Raw genomic sequence first — 18,162 nt, 5'->3', positions numbered from 1 at the left:
AAAAACAGAACACTTACTTCCTTAAATATTCCTTCAAACTGGATTACGCACATTTGGTAGGAACTCAGAAAGAGTACAAACTTATTCACTCTCATGAGTTCATTTATCATTTCAAGGCAAGTGATTTCCAAATCAGTATCTTCAGCCATGACTTCTTTCCTTTGATATAGGCTTAACTGCCCACAAGAGATAAATATCTCACTGGTATTCTAAAAGTTAACATGTTCAAAACTAAACTTATTATATTCTTCCTAAACCTTCTTTCCTTTTAAATTTAGTAAATGGTTACAGCTGCTTATAAAAGACTAACATTTACAAAACAGTTTATCCACATAAGTATTTTTGTTGTAAATTTTTTCTATTCCTTTTTTTATAAAATAAGGATTTGTGGAATTGTTAGTCAATCACAAACCCTTTATTCAGTGTTTATTATTGGCCAACTCTGTGATTAGCATTAGCTATGCAAAAAAAATACACAGGAAAACAAATGTATAGTCTCTACCCAAAAGAGTTCATATTTTTTATGGAGGAAATATGCAAATGATGATGCACATATAAAATATATTAAATATGAATGGAATGGACAGACACTAACCATAGATTATGGGGTTTAGGCAATATGAATGGTTTCTCACAGGAGGTATCAATTGAGTTTTTTCTTGAAAGAGGGAAAGATAAAGGACACTTTAGACATGGGAACAATCTCATGAAAAGACAAGGGATTGAAAGGTTGAATCATTTACAACAGCAAATAGGTTTAAAAAATTCTATATCTTTCCTCTTAAAAGTTTTATTGAAACAATAGACATAGACATTCTATTTTGATTTTCCATTTTAGTGAAAGCACTGAAATAGTTTGTCTTTGATTACTACAGCATTTAATAAACCTTCAGGTGGGTCACATTTTAGATAGCCCTGCTCTATGCTAGGATGTGAAGCAGAGAAAAGAGTAAGAATACTGGAAAAATAAGAAGGGCCCAAATTGAAAAGATGTTAAAAGCCAAACAAGAGTTGACTTAAGTTGACTAAGGATTTACTTAAAGGGGTTTTGGATGGTCAAGAAAAAGGGTGCCAAATTCTGGGTGGGAGATACAGGAAAAGTTGGAAATAGTGAAAATATCTGAATAATGTGAAATGGATTTTTTTTCATTTGATCCTTCTAACAAATCTTTGAGGGAAGATCAGTTATTTTCCCCATTTTTCTTATAAAGAAACTGAGGAAAATAAAAAAAAATTGTGATTTGAACTGAATTATAGAACTGGTAATTATGTGAAATAGAATTTGAACTTTTCTTTCTTATTTCAAGTAGAAATCACCTTGAAGTAGAATCACCAAGCATCCACATTTTGAATTGAAAATCATCAAAAATATCACATATAATCCAGCAAGAACAAAACTCCACATATTATAAGTGATGAGTCCTTATTGATCACTCACTCATTACACATTATTACCCTACTAGACATTTACTAATGGCAAAAACATTTTCAACTTCAGTTTCTATAAAGGACAAAGCAATTTTCTTTGGCATATAACACTGAGTAATCTAAAATCATCTTTATATCTAGGATCCTTAAAGGATAACCTTAATTTCTGGAACTAATTTCTCAATCTTGAATTTCTATCACAGACATCCTTACTTTCTGCAATTAAATGCACAATAAATGCATAGTCAATTGATGCTTTCCTGACAAGATATAACTGAATAATTAACAACTCATGGAGGACAATATTATGATTTTGATCATCATTGTCATTGTCATCATCAACTCATGATCTCAAAGAATCAATTTGCATTTTCAGAGAAAAACATTAAAAAGGAATGATAAGATTGTAGATATTTATTAGGAACAATAATCTCATTGTGAATAAAGCCTAAGGAAAAAGTTAAAATGCAGTATATGTATATATATATATATATATATATATATATATATATGCACATATGCACATATATGTGTGTGTGCATATACATACATATGACTATTGTAATAAGATATAATTAAAAGTAATGAGTCCTTGATCTAGCATTAGTTGCAGTGGGGATGCAAAGAAGATAAATGTGAGAAATGTTGTAAAGGGAGAATTGACAGGATGTGGAGCCTACTTGGATACAGGAAGTAAACCAGAAGGATGAGCAAAAGAAGATTGATATTTTAAGCCTAAGTGACTAACAACTTAGTTGTGTCATTATCAGATAAGTTCTGAAAGGTGTGGAAGTAAGAAATAGATATGAGTTTTCAATGGAAAAATTTATTTTATGATGCTTGAGAGTCTTGCTTTCTATGTCTTTCATAGTTTGTGGCTGCCATATTCATAAATATATTCAAAATTTCTCATGGTGTTCACTGTTCTCTGAAATATATTTTGTCGAATTTTTGTGTGCAAAAACATTTATACAATGTGATTTAGGGTGAAAGAGAAGAAGAGTACTGACTCCTGGAGGGCTGGGAGAGGTCGATCGGGAATGTACCCTTTATATGAAATGATACTTTAGCTTAGAGATTCCAAACAGCAGAGGATTCAAAGATTATTTTGGGTCTGAGAGTACAGTGTGTATAAAAGAATAGATGTAGGAAATAGAATGTCATTAATGGGGAACAATAGACCAGCATGGAATATGAACATTTGAAGTGTAGTAATGTGAAATGCCAGGAAAGTTTTGCTGGTCAGATTGCAACTGACTTTCTTTTTTTTTAATTTATTTAAAAAAAAATTTTTTCATCCATATACATATGTATATTTTTAAGTTACAAAATTTCCTGCCATCCTCTCTTCCCAATCCCCTGGCCTCAGCAGTGAATGGTCAGGTTAGCATTGTAAATACATATTTTGGATAAACGTGTTTACATATTAGTCATTTTTTGGTATGAGAAATTAGAATTAAGGGAGATACATAAGAGATAATTTTTATAATGTTCATCAAATCCTGAAACTTTTTTTGTTTTGTTTTTCATTCTCTGGATTTGGATAACACTGTCCATAGCCAATCTAAAAAAGCTGTCCTAGTTCTCTGAACTACTGAAAGGAGTTGCTTCCATCAAGGTTGATCATCTCACAATGTGGTTGTTAATGTGAACATTGTTCTTTTGGTTCTGCTCCCTTCGCTTAAGCTTCAGATCCTATATTTCATTCCATTCTTTTCCAGAGTCCGACCATTTGCAGTTTCTTATAGAATAATGAAATTCCATAGTATTCATGTACCATAACTTGTATAGTCAATCCCCAATTGATGGGTATCCCCTCTATTTCCAATTCTTTGCCACTACAAAAAAGAGCTACTATGGATATTTTGAAACTGTAAATGACTTTCAATAGATTTACATTTAATCTTAGGGTGAGCAGGAATCCATTGGAGCATATTCTTCAGGTGAGTGTGATATGGTCAGTTCTGCAATTTAAGGACATACATTTGGATAGATTGAAGAAAAGAGAATTGATATTCAAGATAAATAGGGATTTAGGAAGAAAGCAGTCAGCTGGTCTTGATCAGCTCATTGAATTGTGAATTTTGATTGCTCTAATTTTTAAAAGAATGTAGAGAATTAGAGAGGTATCATATAACTAGGAAAAAAGGAAAATTGTTGACAATTTTCAGGAAAAAAAAAGAGGAGAATAGAGTTACCAACTAGTGGCCAGAAATTTTGACTTCAATTTCCGGTTATGCTCTAAAACCTAGAGGTATTTGCAAATTGTGACTGTAAACTTTGAAATGTAAAAGTAAAATGAAAGGAGGAGTGAAACATACTGGGAGGGGAGGGGAAAGAAAAAGGAAAGGAAGAGAATTACAGAGAAAATCAGCAGAGTAAGCAGTCCAACTTGAAAAAAAAACTGAAGACATGAATAAAAGATCTGGTTTTCTTCCATTAAAGGAGTTTCTGAGAATAGTCGGCCAATCAGAAGAAAAAGTAGTAAGAAAAAACTGGAAAATTTTCCAAATAAATAACAACAGTAACAAATATGGTTTTGTAGAACTTTAAGCTCTATGACATGCTTCTAAAATTTCTCATTTTATCTTCTCTATATCATTGGGAGTTAGATATTATTTTCCCCATTTTATAAATGATAAGTTGATGAAAAGATAATGTCTTGTCAGAGTTCAAACAGTTAATAAGTTTCTGAAGCCAGATTGGAAACTTGTCTTTTTTATTTGATGTCTAGCAACATATCCAGTACTTTCTCTAGCTACATCCTATTGCCATATCAGACTATTATCCTTTTCCAAGTTTTATTGAACTGAGAGTTGATGTGTTGGGCTGTATACAAAGCTAACCTTGAAGGGAGACCTGGGATCAAGTTCTGCTCCCAACCCAGGTAGCTTGACAACTTTCTCTGCTTGTGCTACATCCATTGCCTGTATAGAATTCAAAATGGCTGCAGAAGCAGAACATAACATTCTCACCACCAACTGACTTGGCATCATGAAATGGTTTAATAGATATGGTTTAATTAATAGAAATAAATCATTTGGGGAAGCTAGGTGGTGCAGTGAATAAAGCACTGGCCCTGGAGTCAGGAGTACCTGGGTTCAAATCCAGTCTCAGCCATTTAATAATTACCTAGCTGTGTGGCCTTGGGCAAGCCACTTAACCCCATTTGCCTTGCAAAAAACACTAAAAAAAAAGAAATTCATAATTAACTTGCCTTGCCACTATACTGAAGATGATTTCCTATTAACTAACCATTATGTTTGGTTTGGATTGGATTGCTTCTATTGGAGTCCACCATTATCCTACACCGTACCCATTCTTTTCCCCTTACTACCTTTACCTGGTACCCAGGAAAAACTCGTCAACCAGAAATTCAGCATAAAGGAGAAGGGGTGAGATTCAGTATCCTTGGGTGGCTCTGCCTGTTGAAGGGTTGGAAGGCAGAGAAAATTCTCTTCCTAAAGACCCCATTTAAAGAAGGTTCAGAAGGTTAGCAAACCAAGCATGTTCCCACTGTTTGATTAGAGTCTTCTCTATTGCCATCATTTTTTCCCCACATCTCATATCTTCTCTTATGGAATGTTGTCTTCCCCCATTCAATTGCAGGCTCCTTGGAGACAGGTATTATCTTCTTCTTTCTTATTTATGTCTAGTTCTTAACAAAGTGAATGATATATGCACATAGTACTTAAAAAGTTTATTTTATTTTACAGTATATACAAGACCCAATATCTGCTTTGCAATTGAAACATCCTATGTGACTCTTTTACCCCTATTATAGGTGAAGTTGAAGGCAAGGACTTGTATTATTACTGAATAACACATGCTTTTTATATATATTAAGGAATTAACATGTCTTTTCTTTTTATGATTTGATATTTATTAATATGATATTTATAATGAATTTCACAATAATAATTTACTTTCTAGATATCCTTTTCACAATTAGACTCTGGGAAAAATTATGAAAGCAAAGTAACAGTAGTCATCTGTCCATCATGACAGGACCTGCGCTGAACTGTGCTTTCCTGTTAAGTGAAGCATATTGATATAACTTGTATTGCACTATAACCCCCAAACCCCAAAACTATCCATTCCCACAGGATTTGTATTTGGATGGTCACAAGGATGTAAACTTTGTATTGTCCTGAATGGTGGACTTGTCCTGGTAAGGTCACTAAAGTCCCAAATCTGATCATTTTATGATCCTTGTTTCCACTTATGATCAAGTGATCAAGTATCTGGTTCTGGCTCCACATATACATACATATATATATATATATATATATATATATATATATATATATATATATATATAAATCCATAACAGCCAGATGTTAACATGTCTTTTCATTCACTGATTTAGTCATTAACTTGAATTTCATAATTCAAATTCAAATTCAGTTAGAGATTTTACTTAGTAGCCTTGAAATTACTTCTGAGATTCTGGGGTTCTGCCATTAAGAATTGCTGTTGAACCAAATATGAAAGTCTCTTTCCTTTTACTCACAAATTACTTAGCATTATATTAGCCATATCCAGAGAATCCAGTAATTGGTTCCTTGTATCCAACTCAGAGAGACATAGTCCTTTTCTACCTAAAATTTTCATCTAGTAAGTGTCCTTTAATGTTTTCAAAAATAGAAGAGTCAATTTCAAATAATAAATTATTACTTTGGGGTCATATTGACTTAAAAATCCCAAATGAAAATCATTCATGACAAATTGTATTTTTGTATATTTTGTTACAATTTAGTTTGGTTTCAGACTCCCAGAATTTTTCCATCTATGAGTTTTACACCTGTGTTCTAAACCAAGGAATTACTTTAATATAGAGAAAAATCCTAGTTTCTCATGGCTAGGGTGGAATGTACATAATTTTCTAGTTTTCTGACAGTAAAGAATGGCAATAATAATGATACACATAAAAAAGAATATGCAGTACTTTAAGGTTTATAAAGAAATATAAATATACTAGCTCATTTGAAAAAAGTTTTATGTTCTTTTCTTTTCCTTTTTTTATTCTAATTACATGCAAAAATACTTTTCAATATTCATCCTTTTATAACCTGTTGAGTTTCACATTTTTCTATCACCCTCCATTCCCTTCCCCTTCTCATGGAAGCAGATAATCTAATAAAGTTGTGTTTAAGTTATTTCATGGTAATAATGTTGTGAAACAGGAATTAGAACTAGGGGAAAAGATATGAGAAAAAAAACCTTGGAATTTTTTTTAAAAAGAGAACATATTATGCTTTGGTCTGCAATCAGATTACATAGGTTATTTTTTTCCTGTGGATGTAGATGACAAATTTCATAACAGATCCCTCAGGACTATCTTTTACTACTGAAGTGCAGAGAGGAGTTGCATCCATCATAGTTGATTATCTCACAATGTTGCTGTTAATCTGCATGATGTTCTCCTGGTTCTGTTCACTTCACTCAGAATCAGTTAATTGAAGTCTTTCTAGGATTTTCTAAAGTCCAGTCACTCATATTCTTTTACAAGAACAAAAGCATTTCATCTCATTCATATATCATAACTTGTTTAACCATTCCCTATTGATGAGTAGTTCTTCAATTTTCAGTTCTTTGTCACTACAAAATAGGCAGCCTTAAATATGTTATACATGTGAATATTTTCCCTTTATTTATCTCTTTTGGATACAGACTTACAAGTGCTTAATTAAAGTGCATGATTTTTTAGCCCATTGGGCATAGTTTTAAAATGCTCTCCAGAAAGCTTGGATCAGTTGACATCTCCATCAGCAGTGCATCAGTGTCCTTAATTTCCCCTTAATCTCTCAAACATACATCATTTTCCTTTTGTGAGATTTTAGTCAATCTGAGAGGTGTGAGCTTATACCTCAGAATTGTTTTAATTTGCATTTCTCTAATCAATAATGATTTGGAGAATTTTTTCACATTTACAGATAGGTTCAATTTTGTCATCTGAAAACTGCCTTTACATATCTGCTGACCATTTATTAATTGGAAAATGACTTGTATTCTTATAAATTCGATGTAGTTCTCTTTATATTTTAGAAATGAGCACTTTAACAGAAATAATAGTTGTGAAAAATGTTTAACAATTTTCAGCATTTCTCCTAATTTTGATTGCATTGACTTTGTGCAAAAACTTTTTAAATTAAATGTAGCCATAATTACCATTTTGCAATTTATAATAATCTCCATATTTTGTTTGGTCATAAACTCCTCTCTTCATAAATCTGGCAAATAGACTATTCCTTGTTCTCTTTATTGGCCTTTGGTATCATCATTCTTAGCTGGGTAAAGGATTTTATACATCTCCATCTTATCTTGTTATAGAATGTAAGATATTAGATTTGTTTAGTTTTTGCCATGCTATTTTCTGGTTTTTCCAGAAGTTACAGTTAAATAGTGAGTTCTTATTCCAGAAATTAGAGTCTTTATCAAATAGATTACTTTAGTCATTTACTACTGCTTCTTTTCTACATCATCTATTCCACCACCCTATTTCTTAGTCAGTACCAGACAGCTTTGATGACTACTGTTTTATAATACAGTTTTAGATGTGGGTATGACTAGACCACCTATTTTTTTCAAGTTGTATAAAATAGTTTCTTGGTAGTTTGATTCATATGGCACTGAATAAGAAATTTAAGTTAGAAAGAACTGCCATTTTTCTACTTGTTTAGATATGACTTTATTTGTGTGAAAAGTGTTTAAATTGTATTCATATAGTTTCTGGATTTGTCTTGGGAGGTAGAATCCCAAGTATTTTATTTTGTCTTCAGTTAATATAAATGGAGTTTCTTTTTCTAACTCTATTTTGTAAAATTATTTTATATACTGTTAATTTGCTAAAATTACTACTAATTTCAAGTACTTTTAAAATTTATTTTTTCTAGGATTTTCTAAGTGTACCATCATATCAACTGCAGGCTGAGTTTTGTTTCCTCATAGCCTATTCTAATTCTTTCAACTTCTTTTCCTTCTTATTGGTAGAACTAACATTTATAATACAATGCTGAATAGGAGCGACGTTACTAGGCAGTCTTATTTTATGCCTGATCTTATTGGACATGCTGCATTTATCCCCATTACATAGAATGCTAGCTGATGGTTTTAGATAGATAGGTAGTACTTATCATTAGGAGTTTTCCTTATAATGAAGAATACTTATTGCAACTTTCTATAAACTATTATCATTTTAAGGAAAACTCTACTCATTTCTATACTCTAGAGTGTTTTTAATATGAACAGAGTCTATATTTTGTCAAAAAAATTTCAGCATTTTTGAGATAATCGTATGATTTCTGTTCATTTTATTTTTGCTATGAACAATTTTTAAAACTAGCATGCCATCCCTTCATAAATGGTAGAACTCTCACCTGATCATAGTGTATTATCCTAGTAATAACTTAATGTAATTTTTTAAAAATTTAATTAAAATGTTTGCATCAATATTCATTAGGGAAATTGGTCTCTAATTTTCTTTCTCTGCTTTGACTCTTCCTGATTTAGTTATCAGCATCATTTTAGTTTCATAGAAAGAATTTAGCATAACTCCAACAATATTTTTTCAAAAAGTTTGCATGAATAGCACAGTAATTTTAAAAATTGACCATATCAATAATAAAATGAACAGAAATCATACGATTGTCTCAAAAGATGCTGAAAAAAACTTTGACAAAATATAGTACTTGTTCTTATTAAAAACACTATAGAGTATAGAAACGAGTAGAGTTTTCCTTAAAATGATAATAGTTTATAGAAAATTGCAATAAGTATTCTTCAAATTTGGTAGAAAATACTTGTAAAATCATCTGGTCCTGAAGATTTTTTTTCTTTAGAGTTTATAGATGGCATATTCAATTTTTATTTCTGAATGGGGATTAATTAATTTACTACATCTTCTGTTTATCTGGGCAATTTATGTTTTTGTAAATATTCATCCATTTTACTTAGATTGTCAAAGTTGCTGCTATACAGATAGACAAAATAGCCCCAAACTATATAATTTCTTTGTCTTTGGTGGTTGGAGTCACCCTTTTCATTTTTGATACTGGTAACTTCGTTTTAAAATCAGATTTTCCAAACTTTTATCTATTTTATTGTTTTTCTCATAAAATCTACTCTATGTTTTATACAATAATTTTATTGCTTTCAATGAAATTAATTTTTCTTTTGCTATTATTCAGAATTTCTAATTTAGGTTTTTTTTTTTTTGATTTGTTCTTTTTCTATCTTTTTGTAAGGTTTTTTGGCAAGGTAAATGGAGTTAAGTGGCTTGCCTAGGGTGACACAGCTAGGTAATTATTAAGTATCTGAAGCCAGATTTGAACTTAGCTACTCCTGGCTCCAGGGCCAGTGCTCTATCCACTGCGCAACCTAGCTATTCATTTTTCTAGCTTTTTTAGTTGCATTCCCAATTCATTGATCTCTCCATCTCTCTCTTATTTACACAAGTATTTACAGATATAAAATTTCACTAATAACTTTTTTGTCTGCTTCTCACAAGTTTTAGTATGATGTCTAATTGCTGTCAATGTCTTGGATGAAATTGATTATTTTTTGTATAATTTGTTGTTTGACCCACTCCTTTAAAATTGGGTTATTAGTTTCCAATCAACATTTAGTTTAACTTGTTTATTTTATTTTAGGGTTTTTTTGGCTTTTTGAAAGGCAATGAGGCCAATTGACTTGCCCAAGTCCACATAGCCAGGTAATCACCAAGTGCCTGATGCCAGCTCTGAATTCAGGTCCTTTTGACTCCAGAGTCAGTGCTCTATTCATTGTGTCACCTAGCTAACCCTTTAGTTTATCTTTCCATGGACTTTTATTGCTTGTGGCTTTTATTGCAACATGACCAGAAAAAGAGGCATTTAAAATTTCTGCTTTCTGCATTTAATCATGAGGGTTTTCTGCAATAATACATGGTCAGTGCCATTACCAAAAAATGAAAGTATATTTCTTTCTATATACCCATTTGGTTTTCTCCAGAAGTCTCTCATATCTAAATTTTGTAGGCTTCTATTCACCTTCTTAACTTCCTTCTTGTTTATTTTGTGGTTAGATTTATCTAATTTTGAGAGAGGGAGGTCACAAAAGTATAGTTTTGCCACTTCTCTAAGAATCTGGATTCTATATAGTACATATTTTTAATTATGATATTCCTTTATTGACAATGGAAACTTCTAGGGGGAGGTTGCTTTCTTCTTTTATTTTTATTTTTTTAGGTTTTTGCAAGGCAGTGGGGTTAAGTGGTTTGCCCAAGGCCACAAAGCTAGGTAATTATTAAGTGTCTGAAACCGGATTTGAACCCAGGTACTCCTGACTCCTAGGTCAGTGCTCTATACACTGCACCACCTAGCCTCCCCTATGGCTTCTGTCTTTTAATTAGATCTATTTTTGCTAATTAGAACTATTTTTGCTTTTGATTTGTCTGAGATTAGGACTGCAAATCCTGCTATATTTTTTATCTTCAATCGAAGCATAATAAATTCTGCTCCCCACCTTTACCCTATGTGTATCTCTTTCTGCTTCAGATGTGTTTCTTGTAAACAACATATTGAAAATTCTGGTATTTAATCTACATTGCTATCTGTTTTTATTATGGGAGATAGACTAATAATTTGAACAGAAATTATATGAATATCTCAAAAAAATGCAGAAAAAACTTTTGACAAAATATAATGCCTGTTCCTATTAAAATTACTATAAAGCATAGAAATGAAAGGAGTTTTCCTTATCCCATTCACATTCACAGTGATGATTATTAACTCTGGATTTCATCCATTCTATTGTCCCCTTATTTATACTTTTCTCTCTCTCCATTTTCCTTATCCCTCCAAATTATTGCTTTGCTTCTGCCTATTGCCTCCATCAATATATCATCTGTCCTATTCTCCCCTTCCTCTTTACTTGCCCCTTTCCCTTTTCCTTTTTTTAACTTTTATTTTTCCCCTCCCTTTCATCAATCCCTCCTTTCCCTCCTTTTGCATGTTCCCCTCCTACTTCCCCGTGTGGTAGTACAAATTTTTAAACCCAATTGGAAATGGATATTATTCCCTCTTTCAACCAATTCTGTTGAAAGTAAGATTTACTCTGTGCTAACACTTCTTCCTTTCATCTACTATAAAAGGTTCTTTGTGCCTCTTCATGTGGTCTTGTTTATCCTCTAATGCTTCTGTCTTGTTTTCCCAATATAATTCTTCTTTTCAAGTCTTGTTTTATAACTGTCTTGTACCCTCACTGACTTTCAAAATATATTCTCTTCATTTGTCCTGATGGAAGATACAAGAGTCAAAGCATCATCACATCATAATTACTTCTTACTCATATCCTCTGTCTAAGCACTACTGGCAACTCTTCCAATAGAAATACAACTCTCATGAACTAAAGTGTCATCACATTTTATTATTTTTCTCCGTAACCTCTGTCTACATTTGCTCCTTTTGACTGTCCTAAGAGAAATATAATTCTCAAAAATTAAAAGTAATGTCTTCCCATGTAGGGATGTTCAAAATATAGTCTTATAGATTAGCATTTTTTTCTTTCTTTCTGCCTTTTTTATATCTCTTGAGTTTTCTATTTGAAGATCAATTTTTCTGATCAGTTTGGACTTTTTTTATCATATTAGTTTGAAAGTCCTCTATTTTACTGAAAATCCATCTTTTACCATGAAAGAACTTGTTGAATTTTGGAAGGTAGTTGATTCTTGATTGTAATCTAAGTTCCTTTACTCTTCAGAATATCATGTTCCAGATTCTCTTACTTTTTAATGTTGAAGGTACTAAGTTCTGCATTACCCTGACTATGACTTCCTCATATTCAAATTGTATCTGCTTTAACTAAGAATGTTGAAATTTGGCTACAATATTCCTTAGATTCTTTGAAAGACTATTTTAACTTCTTGTTCTAGGATATTAGGCTAGTTTTCTATGTTAATTTCCTGAAAGATATTGTCCAAGCTGTTTTTCTGATCATGGTTTCAGACAGACTAATAATTTGGACATTATCTCTTCTGGATCCATTTTTCCTTATTAATCATTTTTTTCTCAAGAAATACTTTACATTATCTTCTATTTTTTCAGCTTTTGGTTTTGTTTGATGAAATCATGGTGTGGCATAGATTCATTAGTCCAAATCTAATTTGGGGGAGTTATTTTCTTCTATCAGAATTCCTGTTCTATTTGATTTTACTTTTAGAAGAGTTGCTTTCCTTTTCCAGGGGGTTAATTTTACTTTTTGAATAGTTATATTCATTTTCCAGTTGGTCAATTTTACTTTTAAAGGAGTTGTTTTCTTTTTTTCATTTGCCCAATTTTACTTTTAAAGATATTGCTTTTTCACCTAATTTTTCATAATTCTCCTTCATGACTGTCATTTCTTTTCTCCATTTTTCTTCCTCCTCTCTTCTTTGTTTTTAAAATCCTTTTTGAACTCTTTTTGGATTTCATTATGATTTGGATTTATAAACCCCTTTGAGATTTCATATGCAGGAATTTTTTTTCAGTTTTCCTCTTTTCAAATGTCAATTTTATCATTTCTATCATAATAGAAGCTTTCTATGATAAGTCCTATTTTCGCTGGTTTATTTTTTTGTTGTTGTTGTTCATTTTGAAGATGGAGTTCTGCTCCTGGGGAATATTGCCAAGCTTGTTGGGCTGGGCACAGAGGGTTTACCTCTAGTTTACCACTCTTGCATCTTAGATGCTTGTAGTTTTTTCCCTGTGTTAGGGGAGCCTAACACTGCACCAGTATTGCAGGGTTTGAACTTTGCCTTCCAAGGTGAAGTTGAGACCCTCATTGTTGGTCTATTGTACCACTGGCATGTTGAGTCGGGACCTGAGTTGTGCTGTGGCTAAGAGTCTCTCATTGGCTTTCCAACTCTATTGCCTCTGCTGGTTTACACTCCCCTTTTAGCCATGATACAGACCTTTCCTAAAGTTTCTCCATGATATCTTGGTGAGAACTAGTTTCATTTTTTTGTGGGTTCTTTTGCTTTTGAGTCTGTTTAGAGGCTTCATTTAAGGTTGTTTTGGAAAAGCTCTGGGAGCTTCCTGACTTTATGGCACTATCTCAACTCTGTCCAGGACATTGAAAGTTTGATTTTCAATAAAATAGAGAAATTGTTTGAAACATCTGGTAATTAACTTCCTTCTAATGTAAAACTGTAATGTAAAGCACAAAGATTCTATTGCAAGTTGTCTTCAGTGTGAACATAGAAGTTACATTTTCCAAATTTACATTTTTAGATATAAAAAATGAAGTAAGAAAAGAGTAAATAACTTTACCTTTTCTTGAAACAATGATATAAATATTCTCAGAGCTAAAGTTATACTATTGATATAGAGCATAAAAGGAAAAGTCTATGTAATGCTTAAGATTAGTTTTAAAGTAGATATCTAGTGTAGATGGTCAAATGAAATACAGAACTTGAAATGGGTTCTGGGAATATGTAGATTTAGCAAGCTCTATGTATTTGCTCTGTTTTATTCACCACTTAAGGTAGTATGGCACCAGAGAGGAGCTTTCATAGCTAAGAGGATTTAGTCACACAAAGCAGCATAATTTGAAGAAGTCATAGAGAAAATTACAAAATGATGGCCAAAACTGAATGGGTTAAATATCTTGAATTAGACAGATAGAGTAAGATAGAGTCATAAGCCTTAACCCCTTGAGGACATGAGTTGGTTTTAGTTATTCTGGGTGATGGTGGTTGTACTTTTGCATTCTTTCACTCGCCAAAGTGCTTTGGGCTATTAGAAGTCTAATAAATGTTAGTTGACTTGAAGGAATCTTAGAACCAATCTAGTTTATCCTTTTGGTTATGTTGATGAAGAACCTAGAGAAGCAAAATAGCTTTCCCAATATAACCAAGATACCCAAGACTGAAGCAAAATTCAATAGTTTTGTTTCTTTATCTGTAAAATGAAAGAACAATGGAATGGGAAGTAGAAAAATGTCTTGATTTTTATTCTGCTTGCACTGATTGACACACTCTGGTACAACATTTTCATTTTACAGATGAAGAAACAAAGCTTCAGAGAAATTAAAGGGCCTACCAAAGATCAAACACAAAAATTTGAGCCTGAATTCTCTGACTTTAGGGCTAGTGCATAGAATATTGTGCTAATACTGCTTCCCATGTCATCCTGCCAAACTGACTTGGGACATCTGAGCAGCTCATGTTTCTTCCTTTGACCATCCTAGCTACTTGGACAAGTCCTTAGTAGTATTTTGGAGTTTTCAACAAACCTATCTTTTTCTGAAGAATCTCCTTTTCTATCCCCCCATGATAATTTTTTAAATCTCAGAAATCATAGAATTAAAAACTCTTCTCACCATTGCTTGAGCAAGAAGAAGAAAATGTTTGGAAATTGGTGTTCTGCTTCCATTTCCATTACATGATGCCATTTCTTTCCAGAAACATTTAGGGAACCAGACATATAAACCAATACCACAAGGTTGTTGGGTCTTTTCCCATGTTGTTCATCTCTGTTCTTCTGAAAGGAGTTGACGTAAGCATCCAACTCTGAAAAATCTTTGCAAATAGGAAGGGGAGAAGCATAAGTCTTATAATCTAATTTGGCAAAAAATATCTTTTGACCTCTTTCTTCACCAAACCTTTTATCAAGTTTAACAAGTAGGATTCTGAATTGACTTGAGTTCTATATTCTCTGCCAGTCCCTGCCTAGCGACTGATATAGGTGCTAACATATTGATAGCCTCTGAAGAAGTAGCAGCCGCACAGCAACGAGCTTGCAGCTGTCTGCAGTGATTGATTATCCCTGACATAACCCAGTCTATGATAGAAGGTCAAGATATTTTCCTAACAGAGGCCCAACAATATACACACTCCAGTGATCTGGTTTCACTCACATTACTCCCAAGTGTTTTCTGTTTTTATATATATATTTTTTTCTATGTGGAGACTACTTGGGGGCTCAGATAATTCACATTTCCTAGGAAGATGCATCATCATCATCATCCCTGGTTACTATGACTGTTTCTATTTCCTGTCTTCAAAACATTAAACACAAGTTGTCCCTAAGGTATGGACTGCAGTCTTTTCTTACTTCTGTTTTGAAGTATCCTTGAGCATGTTAAGGTTCAACTCATGTGCCATCACAAAGTAGAAGCCTTTCCTGATATTTCTAATATTTCTCAAATAATTTTGTATGTATTCATCTATTTATACACATCCCCAAATTGAATGTAAATTTCATGAGGAAAGGCTTTTCATTTTGGATCTATACTCCCAGAAGTTTCCACAGTTCCTTGTCATTATAGGGATGTCATAAATGCCTGCTATTTTGGATGGTCATGAATTCGATACTAGGCCATAGTGTGAACTTAAAATACATACGGAGGAGAGGATAAACAGAGAGTACCTTCTTCTAGGAATTTTATCTCCTTTATTTTAAAAATGAAGAAACTGGGGCCCAGATAAGAAAAGGGGCTTGTACAAATGCACATGGAACCAATGCCAGGATTAGAACTATGCTTCTCCTTTTCAGCTCCAGTTTGCTTGGTCTTTTTCAAAGGATCAATAATGTAAAACTTAAAAGAACTTTAGCTTTCATCCAGTTTAGGCATTATTTTTTTCCTGTTTTTCCAGAATGTTGCTAAATGGCTAAAATATAAGAATAACAAAGGAAATCATGTAAAATGAAATATGGTGATATATTCATATAATATACATTTTATAGGTATGTGTTTTGTATACACGTTTGCTTGTAAGTATATTTATGTACACACATGAAGAGAGAGAGAGAGAAAGAGAGAGAGAGAGAGAGAGAGAGAGAGAGAGAGGGTTATCAGGGAGACAAAAACAAAATAAAGACAGAAAGATAAAAAGAGAAAGTAACAGAGACAAAACCAGAGAGAGACAGAAACAGAGTCAGAGAGACAAAGAGATAGAAAGACAGAGTCTTAAAAATAAATAGATACAGAAATGGAGACAAATAGAGACACATAAAAAAGTGACAGAGAAGAGAGAGGCAGCATAATAGTGAGGCATATGCACACAGAGAGACAAATATACAGAAAAAGACAAAGACAAAGAAAAGAGAGAGAGAGACAGAGAAAGAAACAAAGAAGAACAAGGGAGAGAGACACTGATGAATAGAGACAGAGAGATAAAAATCCAGAAAGAGAGCATTTGGAATAGAGACAAAGTGTGAGATAAAGGAGAGACAAAGTCAGAGAAGGAGACAGAGAAAGATATATGGAGACAGAGAAAATTAAAGTTATATTAAATGCCATTCTAAGCTTCAATATATTAAAACTGGAATAAGACTTTTCAAATAGCCTTTACAACTACATATACAAGTTACCAAACCTCAGATTAAAATTTTATGATTAGTTAATCAAACATTCTTATTTTATAGATAAGGAGTTAAAGGTTGAGGCAGGTGAAATGATTTGCCAGAGACCACTTAGGCTACTGCAATGATAGGCAGGGATGCAAGTAGGGATGTGTCCATTTTGAATTTGTGATGGAATATGGTAGAAGGCCAAGATGAATTTCTGTCAGACTATTCTTTTGTTTTCCCAGAAATTCTTATTAAATCAAAAAAATACTTCCTATAAAAATTTTGTATTTGTGGTTATTGAACTCCATTTTTTGAATATTATTGTCTAATCTGCTTCATTATCTTATTTCTATTTTAACTAATAGTAAGTGTTTTTTTATTATTGTTGATTTACAGGAAAGACAAGTATTATCCCTCTACATTCCTATTCTTTGTTTTGTTATTTCCCTAGATATTCTGATAATTTTTCCCTCTAAATTAATTGTGGTACTGTTTTATTGTTCTACAAAGTATTCCTTTGATTGTTTTATTGGTATAATATTTAAATTATGCATTAACTTTGGTATTATTATTATTTTAAATCATATTTATATGATCTGGCCATGATCCTGAATATTCCTTAAATTATTTGAATTCTAGGGGGCAGCTGAGTGGCACATGAATAGAGCACTGGTCCTGGAGTAAGGAGAACTTGAATTGAAATAGTTGGATTACCTTATGCAAGTCAATTAACCCCATTGCCTTGGAGGAAAAAAGATATTTTAGTTTTTTATTTCCTTAAGGAAAATTATAAGTGAACCTCTGCAAGGAATTTGTTGATACTGGTAAATTTATACTATATAATTTATGATTTTTACTTATGTTGCATGAAATTTTAACATTCTATTATATCATGGCCTTTTTTTACATGTAAAATATCATTGATTCTACATATTTATTTTATATTCTCTAATCTAACTAAAGATTTTAATTATCTCATTTAGCACTTTGCTGATCCTCTAAAGTTTTCAAACTAAACTATCATGCCTTTAATAAATAGTGATAGTTTTAATCTTTTTTTTTGCTTAGTAATTTCTTTCTCTTTTTTATACCACCCCTATAATTTACTGATAAAGTCTAGTGTGTCTATATTTTAAATGATGCTTGTTTTAAATTAAGGTAAATGTTTTCATCATATTTTTAAAAGATTGGGAATAATTTTCATTAATTAAAATCATAAAATTATGTTTAAAAATAAATAAATATATATATATATATATATATATATGACAAAGGACTTTTTAGGCATAAAAGCATATTGGACATTATAAAATTCTTTATCTAATCTTGACATAATTTTGTTTTGCATGTTTGTTTTCAATGAAAGTTAGGTTAAATACTTCCCTAATTTTGAATTGTCCTTGCAAGTAAGGTAGAATTCCAA

The sequence above is a fragment of the Macrotis lagotis genome, chromosome X (genome assembly GCF_037893015.1).
Source record: "Macrotis lagotis isolate mMagLag1 chromosome X, bilby.v1.9.chrom.fasta, whole genome shotgun sequence".
Classification (NCBI taxonomy): Eukaryota; Metazoa; Chordata; class Mammalia; order Peramelemorphia; family Peramelidae; genus Macrotis; species Macrotis lagotis.
Note: the sequence above shows the minus strand (reverse complement) of the source record.